Consider the following 8,526-nt stretch of genomic DNA (forward strand, 5'->3'; position numbering starts at 1 on the left):
CTTGTACTTATCTTTGATTTCAACCCTTAGTACATGTGGTTCAGTCACTTCATGGCAGAGGTGAGAACATGCTTGTGGAAGAGAAGTCCATGGCTTGGTGATTCTGCCTGACCTGCAGTCTCTCCATCTGTGCAGGGTACTAATGTGTCAGAGCTCAGTGTTCCAGAATTCGTCTAGAGACTGGCCGGAGCCCCAGTTGTCATTTCTGTCTTGCCCGTCTGTCGGGGTTGGAGAAGTCCAAACCTTAGGACCCAGTTTCCTTTCTTTCCTGATGTTTTCCTGCCAGGACACCAGTAGGCTGTTACTTGCCTTGAGTTGGAAGAAGTTTGCATTTACACTGTAAATGTATTCATTGTTTTAATTGATGTAAGGTTTTTATGCACAATTCTTAATTCTTTAAGAGATGACAACAAATTTTGGTTTTCTTTTTTTTTCTGTGGCTAATCTATTTTTAACAACAATCCCAAGATAATTCAGTGGGGGAAAAGACCATTTCTATAAATGATGCTAGGACAACTGGATATCTACATGCAAAAGAATGAAGTTGGATGCCTACCTCACACCACGTAAAAAATTAACTCAAAGTAGATCAAAGGCCTAAAAGTAAGAACTAAAACTAGAAGCTCTTAGTAGAAAACGTAGGTATACATCTTTGTGACTTTAAAGTAGGCAAGTTTCTCAAATATAACATCAAAAGCAAAGCATTGGTGGGGCGTGGTGGCTCACCCCTGTAATCCCAGCATTTTGGGAGGCCAAAGCAGGTGAATCACTTGAAGTCAGGAGTTTGAGACCAACCTGGCCAACATGGTGAAACCCTGTCTCTATTAAAAATACAAAAATTAGTTGGGCGTGGTGGCCGTAGTCTCAGCTACTCAGGAGGCTGACGCACAAGAATCGCTTGAACCGGGAAGTGGAGGTTGCAGTGAGCCAAGATTGCGCCACTGCACTCCAGCCTGGGCGACAGAGTGAGATTTCGTCTAAAAAAAAAAAAGAAAGATCTACAAATGGCCAATAGGCACATGAAAAGATACTCAACATCATTACTCATCAGGGAAATGCAAACCCAAACCACAATGAAATATTACTTCACAGTTGCTAGAATGGCCATAATAAAAAATACAGATAAAAACAAGAATTGGTGAGGATGTAGAGAAACTGAAACATTGCTCCTGGAAATGTAAAATGGTGCAGTTGCTTTGGCAAGCAGTTGGGTGTTTCTTTAAAAAGTTAAGCAGAATTTTCATATGACCCAGCAACTGCACTCTTAGGCATATACTCAAGAGAAGTGAAAACATATGTTCAAACAAAAACTTGTACATGAATGGTCATAGTACCATTATTTATAATATTCAAACAGTGGAAACAATCCAAATGCCTATCAACTGATGAATGGATAAACAAAATGTATATACATAAAATGGAGTATTATATATTCATTAAAAGGAATGAAGGCAAGGCGTAGTGGTTCATGCCTGTAATCCCAGTATTTTGGGAGGGTGAGGTGAGAGGAATGTTTGAGCCAGGAGTTTGAGACCAGCCTGGCTAACACAGTGAGACCCTGTCTCTATTAAAAAAAAAAAAAAAAAGCTGGGTATGGTGGCATGTGCCTGTGATCCTAGCTACTTGGGAGGCTGAGGTGGGAGGATTGTGTGAGCCTGGGATGTCAAGGCTGCAGTGAGATGTGATCATGCCACTGCACTCCAGCCTGGGCAACAGCAAGACCCTGTCTCAAAAAAGAGAAAAAAGGAATGAAGTACTGGTACATGGTACAACATGGATGAATCTTGAAAACGTGCTCAATGAAAGAAGCCAGTCACAAAAGGCCACACATTCTATAATTCCATTTATACAAAGTGTCCATAATAGATAAATTCGTAGAGACAAAAAGCAGATTTGTGGTTATTAGGGGAGGAGAGAATAGGGGAGTGACTGCCTAATGAATATGAGATATTTTTGGAGGGTGATGAAAATGTTCTGGAATTAGATAGTAGCGATGGGGCCAGGCGAGGTGGCTTATGCCTGTAATCCCAGCACTTTAGGAGGCCAAGGTAGGTGGACCACCTGAGGTCAGGAGTTCAAGACCAGCCTGGCCAACATGGTGAAACTCAGTCTCTATTAAAAATACAAAAATTAGCTGCGCGCAGTGGTGCACACCTGTAATCCCAGCTACTTGGGAGACTGAGGCAAGAGAATCACTTGAACCCAAGAGGTAGAGGTTGAAGTGAGCCGAGATTGTGCCACTGCACTTCAGCCTGGGCAACAAAGTGAGACTCTGTCTCAAAAAAAAAAAAAAAAGATAGTAGTGATGGTTATGCAACCTTGTAAACATACTTTTTAAAACCCCAAATGAATTGTACATTTTTAAATGGTGAATTTGGCCAGGCGCGGTGGCTGACACCTATAATCCCAGCACTTTGGGAGGCCAAGGTGGGTGGATCACTTGAAGTCAGGAGTTTGAGACCAGCCTGGCCAACATGGTGAAACCCTGTCTACTAAAAATACAAAAATTAGCCGGTGGTGGTGCATGCCTGTAATCCCAGCTACTCGGGAGGCTGAGGCAAGAGAATCACTTGAATCTGGGAGGCGGATGTTGCAGTGAGCCAAGATTGCGCCACTGCACTCCAGCCTGGGCTACAGAGAGAGATTCTATCTCAAAAAAAAAAAAAAAATTAAATAAATATATAAATAAAATGATGAATTTTATGGCATGTAAACTATATTTCAATACAAATAGCAAAAGATTTGAACAGATACTTCACCAAAGAGATTATATAGATGGCAGATAAGCACATAAAATATGTTTAACATTAATTAGGGAAATGCAAATTAAAACCATGGTGACAAGAGGAACCCAAAGAGACATGATGACTAAATGTAATATGGTGCTGGGATGGAATCCTGGAACAAGAAAAGGACTATAGCCAAAAAGGGAAGCTGAATAATGTATGGACCTTAGTTAATAATAATGTATTAACATTGGTTCACCAATTGAGACATGTGGACCATACTAGCATGAGATGTTGAAAAGAGTTAGTTTTGGGGGATGGTAGAACTATTCTGTATCTTGTGATGCATCTATACATATGTTAAAATTCATAGAAATGTACAATTGACATTTACTGAATGTCAATTAAAAAAATAAAATTTAAAAAACGACATGGAGGAACTAGAAAGAATTCAAGAGCCCGTAGAACCTGGAGATTTGACCCCAGAAAAAAGAATTGCACTGAATGAGATCCATGTTTCCAAAGTTTTCTTCTTCTTCTTCTTTTTCTTTTTTTTATTTATTGAGATGGAGTCTTGCTCTGTCACCCAGGCTGGAGTGCAGTGGCCCAACCTCGGCTCACTGCAAGCTCTGCCTCCTGGGTTCAAGCGATTCTCCTGCTTCAGCCTCCCGAGTAGCTGGGACTATAGGCGTGTGCCACCACGCCCAGCTAATTTTTTGTATTTTTAGTATAGATGGGGTTTCACCATGTTAGCCAGGATGGTCTGGATCTCCTGACCTCATGATCCACCCACCTTGGCCTCCCAAAGTGCTGGGATTACAGGTATGAGCCACCACGCCCGGCCAAAGTTTTCTTCTTAGGGACACTCCAGTTTACACACTGTGAGATGCTAGAACTCATGCACAAAGCTATAGACTTCTCAGCTTAAGATATTGGTGGAGAGGCCAGGCACGGTGGCTCATGCTTGTAATCTCAGCACTTTGGAAGGCCGAGGTGGGTGGATCACGAGGTCAAGAGATTGAGACTATCCTGGCCAACGTGGTGAAATCTCGTCTCTACTAAAAATACAAAAATTAGCTGGGCGTGGTGGCACATGCCTGTAGTCCCAGCTACTCGGGAGGCTGAGGCAACGGAATTGCTTGAACCCGGGAGGCGGAGGTTGCAGTGAGCCAAGATCACGCCACTGCACTCCAGCCTGGCTACAGAGCGAGACTCCGTCAAAAAAAAAAAAAAAAAAAAAAAAAAATATATATATATATAGATATATGGCTGGGCGCAGTGGCTCACACCTGTAATCCCAGCACTTTGGGAGTCCCAGGCGGGTGGATCACGAGGTCAGGAGATGGAGACCATTCTGGATAACACGGTGAAACCCCGTCTCCACTAAAAATACAAAAAATTAGCCAGGCGTGGAGGCAGGCTTCTGTAGTCCCAGCTGCTCGGGAGGCTGAGGCAGGAGAATGGCGTGAACCTGGGAGGTGGAGCTTGCAGTGAACCGAGACCGCACCACTACACTCCAGCCTGGGTGACAGAGTGAGACTCCATCTCAAAAAAAAAAAAAAAAAAAAAAAAAAGATATTGGTGGAGAAAGTTCAGGGTTTCTAGAGCAACTGCAAATTGATGGAGGATATCCCTGAAAGGAGGAATCTTCAGAGACAAGATTCCCAAGATCAATGCATGAAATGTCTTCAAATTCTTGGATAACCCCTTGCTACACATCCATGAAGTGAAACTCCAAGGAGCTCAGTAGAAAGCAGTAGTTGAAAGGCAGAAGGAAAAGGGCAGATATTTCAGTTGCTGCATACTCCAAGGGAGGCAGAATTTGTGGTTCAATTTTCAGAAATTTAAAGGGGCTTGGCAAATGCCTTGGACTGTCTACTGAAATCCCACAGGAGTCACACCTTAAAAGACTATATCCCAGGATGAAGGAATTCATCATAATAATGGGGGTAAAACTTTTAATAGAATCATCATAAAAAAGAGTTAAATTAGGATTCCACAAGTTTGAGGTCTGCTATTACAAAAATAAACATTCTTCAGGGGAAGCTAAAAGAATCCAGAATCTCTACACTGTATCATACTCAATGTTCATTATACCATTTTTTGGTGGGGGATGGGGGGCTGGAGTGCAGTGGCGTGCTCTTGGGTCACTGCAGCCTCCACCTCCCGGGATCAAACGATTCTCCTACCTCTGCCTCCCGAGTAGCTAGGATTACATGCGTGTGCCACCATGCCTAGCAAACTTTTATATTTTTAGTATGGATGGGGTTTCACCATGCTGGCCATGCTGGTCCTAAACTGCTGACCTTGAGATCCACCTGCCTCGGCCTCCCAAATTGCTGGGATTACAGGTGAGAGCCATCTCACCTGGCCACAATTTTTTTTAAATCCTAGGCAAGAAGAAAGAAGAAGAAGAAGAAGAAGAGGAAGAGGAAGAGGAAGAGGAAAAAAAGATAAAAACAGAAAGAAAGAAAATGTAGGCTGGGTGTAGTGGCTCACAACTGTAATCCCAATATTTTGGGAGGCCAAGGTGGGTGGATCACTTGAGGCCATGAGTTCGAGACCAGCCAGGCCAACATGGCAAAATCCCGTCTCTACTAAAAATACAAAAATTAGCTGGGCATGATAGCTCATACCTGTAATTCTAGCTACTTGGGAGGCTGAGGCATGAGAATCACTTGAGCCCGGGAGGCCAAGGTTGCAGTGAGCCGAGATCACGCCATTGCACTCCAGCCTGGTTGACAGAGGGAGACTCTGTCTCAAAATAGAAGAAAAAGAAAAAAGAAAGAAAATGTAATTCAACAATAAAAATGTCAATGGAAATAGATACCAAGATCACCCAAAGTTGGGGAAAAAAACTTTGAGGCAGATATGGATATTTACAAAAGACTTTAAAGAAGATAGTGATAATGAATACATGGATAGAGAGTTTTAGCAGAGAAAACAAAATTTGAAAACATAGAAATTCTAGACCTAAAAATAAATAAAATAATATATTCAATGTGTGAGCTTAACAAGCAAATTGGAGGTGTCGGAAGAATGGGTCAGTGAAATCAAAGAAATATTGAGACACATCTTTCTCTGAAAAAAATTGACCTATTGAACAATACTAAAGTAGTGGTATTTATTGGAGTTCTAGAAGGAGATGGGAAAGAAAATGGGGCAGAAAAAAACTTTAATGAAATAATGGCCCCAAATACTCAAATTTAGTAAGAGATAAATTTACGGATTCAAAAATCTCAGGGAACCACAGATAAATATGAAGGAAACCACTCCTATTCACATCATAATGAAACTACTGAAAACAAAGATAAAGAGAAAATTTTGAAAGCAGCCAAAGATAACACATGACAATCTGGAGAACAGCAACTTGAAGGATCATTGACTTCTCACCTGAAACTATGAAGTACAGATATACTGGAGAAAAATCTTTAAAAGTGCTGAAAGAAAAAGGACAGTTAATACAGAGTTCTATGTCCAATAGGATGATAAATGTAAAATAAAGGTGTTTTCAGGTAAAACTAAGAAAATTCATTGCCAGCAGATCTACACCACAAGAACTGCTGAAGGAAATTTTCCAGGCTAAGGAGAAATGCTATCAGAGAAAATCTTAGACCTTCAAGAATGAATGAAATCTTAGATTCGAGAATGAATGAAGAGGATCAGAAATGGTAAATACGTGAGGAAAAGCAAAATACTTTTTTATTCTCACTCTCTTTAAAATGCAGAGGACAGCTTAAAGCAAAAAGTGTTAACATTTCTGGGGTTTATAATGTATGTAGTTATAGTACATATGACAAATACAGCATAAAAGATGGGGCAGGAGATGGTGGTAAGTGGACCTATACAGTTGCAAGGCTTTTATGTTTTATGTGAAGTCATACAATAATATCTCTAAGTAGACTGTGAAAAGTTATATCACAATCTCTAGAGAAACCACTAATATAAGACAAAGAGGTAGAGCTAAATGTCAATAGATAATTAAAATGGAATTCTTTTTTTCTTTTTTTTTTGAGACAGGATCTCTGTCAGTTGCCCAGGCTGGAGTGTAGTGGCAGGAACCTGACGTGGCTAACTGCAGCCTCAACATCCTGGGCTCAAGTGATCCTCTCACCTCAGCCTCCCAAGTAGCTGAGATGATAGGTGTGTGCCACCACACTTGGCTAATTTTTGAAATTTTTTGTCAAGGTGGGGTCTCACCATGTTGCCCAGGCTGGTCTCCAACTCCTGAGCTCAAGTGATCCTCCCTGTTCCACCTCCCAAAGTCCTGGGATTATAAGCATGAACCACCATACCCAGCCAGAATTCTTTTTTAAAAAATTCAAATATGCCAAAAGAAGACAAGAAAGGAAGAACCAAGAAACAAATATCAGAAGGCAAAAACTGAAAACAAATAAATAATGATAGACCTAAATTCAACCATATCAATTATTACATTAAATATCTATGGACTACACAGCCCAATTAAAAGGCAGAGATTGGCAGGGTGCAGTGGCTCATGCATATAATCCCAGCACTTTGGGAGGCTGAGGCAGGAGGATTGCTTTAGCCCAGGAGTTCAAGTCTAGCCTGGGTAGCATAGCAAGACCCCATCTCTACTAAAAATAAAAAAATGAAAAAATTAGCTGGGCATGGTGGCATTTGCCTGTAGTCCCAGCTGCTTGGGAGGCTGAGGTGGCAGGATCAGTTGAGCCCAGGAATTTGAGGCTGCAGTGCGTTATGATCATGCCACTGCACACACTAGCCTGGGTGACAGAGCAAAAAACTCTCTGTTAAAAAAACAAAAACAAACAAACAAACAAAAAACAGACATTAACAAAATGAAAAAAGCAAGAGATACATTTTAAACATAAAGACATAAATAGATTGACAGTAAATGGATGGTAAAAGATATAGATGCAAATAGTGAGCATAATATCAGACAAAATAGACTTCAAAGCGAAAAGTGTTAGCAGAGATACAGAGGAACATTCATAATGATAAAAGACAACAATCATAGAATATTTAAGGCCGGGTGCGTTGGCTCACGCCTGTAATCCTAGCACTTTGGGAGGCCGAGGCAGGCGGATCACAAAGTCAGGAGATCGAGACCATCCTGACTAACACGGTGAAACTCCGCCTCTACTGAAAATACAGAAAAATTAGCTGGGCGTGGTGGCATGCTCCTGTAGTCCCAGCTACTCAGGAGGCTGAGGCAGGAGAATGGCATGAACCCCGGAGGCGGAGCTTGCAGTGAGCCGAGATTGGGCCACTGCACTCCAGCCTGGGTGACAGAGTGAGACTCCATCTCAAAAAAAAAAAAAAAAAATTAATGTAACAATTTAATCTCAAAATCCACAGAGCAAAATTTGACAGAATTAATGGGAGAAATAGACGATGCCACGATCATATTTGGAAGTCTTAACATCCCTCTCTTTTTTTTTTTTTTAAGATGGAGTCTTGCTCTGTTGCCTAGGCTGGAGTGCAGTGGCATGATCTCGGCTCACTGCAACCTCCGTCTCCCGAGTTCAAGCAATTCTCTGCTTCAGCCTCCTGAGTAGCTGTGATTACAGTTGCCTGCCACCATACCCGGCTAATTTTTGTATTTTTGTATTTTTTATTTTATTTTATTTTTGAGAAGGGGTATCTGGGGAAATTCAGCCAGATATCAGGTGAAATTCACCCCTGATATTTCACGTAGGTTCTTTTCTATGTTCCCTAAGTGTCAGCCGGTCTGAGAAATAAAGGGACAGAGTACAAAAGAGAGAAATTTTAAAGCTGGATGTCTGGGGGAGACATCACATGTTGGCAGGTTCCGTGA

Source organism: Pongo abelii, chromosome 16 (assembly GCF_028885655.2).
Source record: "Pongo abelii isolate AG06213 chromosome 16, NHGRI_mPonAbe1-v2.0_pri, whole genome shotgun sequence".
Taxonomy (NCBI): Eukaryota; Metazoa; Chordata; class Mammalia; order Primates; family Hominidae; genus Pongo; species Pongo abelii.